Source organism: Arachis hypogaea, chromosome 20, assembly GCF_003086295.3.
Source record: "Arachis hypogaea cultivar Tifrunner chromosome 20, arahy.Tifrunner.gnm2.J5K5, whole genome shotgun sequence".
NCBI lineage: Eukaryota > Viridiplantae > Streptophyta > Magnoliopsida > Fabales > Fabaceae > Arachis > Arachis hypogaea.
In genome coordinates this window covers 74614440-74617053 of record NC_092055.1, presented here as the reverse complement: position 1 = coordinate 74617053, position 2614 = coordinate 74614440, and the positions used below count along the sequence as shown (strand labels likewise).

The 2614-nt window shown below is 39.6% G+C and overlaps 1 non-coding gene across 1 annotated transcript; it reads right to left on the bottom strand.

Annotated features, from left to right (window-relative positions):
- Positions 1-2277: 2277 nt before the first annotated feature.
- Positions 2278-2384, bottom strand: LOC112787626 (small nucleolar RNA R71). Its single transcript, XR_003195029.1, has one exon. It is a non-coding gene; the product is annotated as a small nucleolar RNA R71 (small nucleolar RNA).
- Between the last annotated feature and the right edge of the window lie 230 nt (positions 2385-2614).

The window sequence follows — 2614 nt, the reverse complement described above, 5'->3', positions numbered from 1 at the left end:
TAGGCAAGTCCACGTTAAAGGTCACATTAGCTATACTAACGTGAACTCTAACGTGGAGAAAAGGGGCAATAAGCAACGTTATTGGAAAAGGTGAATGCCAATAACGTTTGTGAAGGACCAAGAGGCAACGTTAGTGGTCATGTTAGTGCCACTAACGTTGAAGTTAACGTGAATCAATTTTGGCTTGGAACGTTAGTGAAAAAGGTGATCGTCACTAACGTTCTCGAACCCACACTTTCACTTAACGTTAACACCACTAACGTCCTAACTAACGTCCATGCCTAACTCACACTTTCTCTGCAAGCAAAGCTGAGCCCACTGAAGAGTGTAACTGCTTCAACTAAAGATCCAAAGGCCCATATCCAAGACTTGAAGAAGCCAACTAGAAGATCAGAAGAGTAGTATATATAGGAGTAGTTTTGAACTAGTAAGGGAGCTTTTGGCATTTTGTGGAGAACTACACTCTGTATATTTTACTTTCCCTGCACTTTCTAGTTTGAGTTTTCAGAATGTATTTTTCATTTACCCTTTCCATTCCCAGAGCTATGAACAACTAAACCCCTTTCATTGGGTTAGGGAGCTCTGTTGTAATTTGATGGATCAATAATAGTTTTCATTATTCTTCTTCTTTCTTTTCTCTTAATTTTACTAGAAAGCTTTCAATCTTCAACCAATTGGGTAGTTGTCTTGGAAAAGAAGCTATTCATACTTGGATCTCTTCGGACCTTGGAAGAGGAATGAAGAGATCATGCTAGAAATACTTTCTCATGTTGGATCAAATTGGGGTTTGGATGGATATGGTGACATATAATCCTACCAACACTTTGATTTGGGAATACATGTGGTATAATAAGTGACCATACTTCATCTCTTTTCATGAGCAATTAGACCAAGGAATTGGCTATTGATCAAGATTTGAGAGATTGGGTTGCCAAGGAATTGGAATCCAATCATTTAAGATTGCCAAGGAGATCAACGAATGCGTTGATTGAGGAAGAGATGAGAATGAATTTGATTCGGAGAATACAACATCTCCTGAGCCCAATGAATCCCTCACTTCTGATCTTACCCATTCTCTTTACTTTCTGCCATTTACCTTTATGTTCATTTCCCCAAATCCCCATTTAAGATTCTGCAATTTACTTTCCGTCATTTACATTCCGTCATTTACTTCCAGCAATTACATTTTCTGTTATTTACTTTTCCGCCATTTATTTTTCTGCAAATCTCAACTCAATTCTTGCTTAGCTCAACTAGAACATTCCTCTGATTAAAGTTGCTTGACCAATCAATCCCTGTGGGATTCGACCTCACTCTATTGTGAGTTTTTACTTGACGACAATTTGGTATACTTGCCGAGGGAAAATTGTTGTGAGACAAGTTTCCATGCATCAAGTTTATGGCGCCGTTGCTGGGGATTGATTTTGTATCAACAATGATTAAATTGGTGGATAACTAGATTGAGCATTTTTCTTTTGTTTTGTTTAAATTCTGTTTGAGTGATTTACTTTCAGTTTTAGTTATTTTCTTTCCTTTACCCTTTACCCGTTTGTGGTGTTCTCTTATTTGTTGCAATTCAGTTCACTAATCCACTAACAGTTTGATATATTGCATCACTCACACTAACAGCATTTCTGACGAGAATACTTCCTGTATTTGTCTTCTTCTTGCTTGTGCTTTGTTGGTTGTATGACAGGTAGAAGAAGCGGGGCTTCAACTTCCTTTGATTCTGAACCTGAAAGGACCTTCCTTAGACTAAGGAGGGAAGCAAGAGGAAAGAGAGTTGTTAGTGCTGAGGAAGAGGATGAGTATTTTGAACCAGACATGGATGAGAATATGGAGAACCATCATGAAGAAGAGGCTCACAACCATGGCATAGAAGGTCTAGTGCATCATGCTGGACAAGAGAGAAGAGTTCTAGGCTCTTATATCAATCCAAACCCAGGAAACTGTGGAAGTAGCATCCACAAGCCAACCATACATGCCAATAACTTTGAACTAAAGCCACAGTTCATCACCCTTTTTTAGAACAACTGTTCATTCAGAGGAAGTGTCCAAGAAGACCCCAATCAACATCTAACCACCTTCCTGAGGATATGTGATACTGTGAAGTCTAATGGTGTTCATCCTGACACCTATAGATTGCTTTTGTTCCCCTTTTCACTCAAGGACAAAGCATCTAAATGGCTGGAATTTTTTCCGAAGGAGAGCTTAACAACCTGGGAAGATGTGGTGAACAAATTCTTGGCAAGATTCTATCCTCCTCAAAGAATCAACAGGTTGAGAGCTGAGGTACAAACCTTCAGGCAACAAGATGGTGAAACTCTCTATGAAGCATGGGAGAGGTTTAAGGACTTGACGAGAAGGTGCCCGCCAGATATGTTCAATGAATGGGTGCAGTTACACATTTTCTATGAAGGTCTTTCTTATGAATCAAAGAAGGCAGTAGACCACTCATCCGGGGGATCTCTGAACAAGAAGAAGACCATTGAAGAAGCCATAGATGTCATTGAGACTGTAGCTGAGAATGATTACTTCTATGCATCTGAAAGAAGCAACACTAGAGGAGGGATGGAGCTAAACAACATGGATGCACTGCTGGCTCAAAACAAGA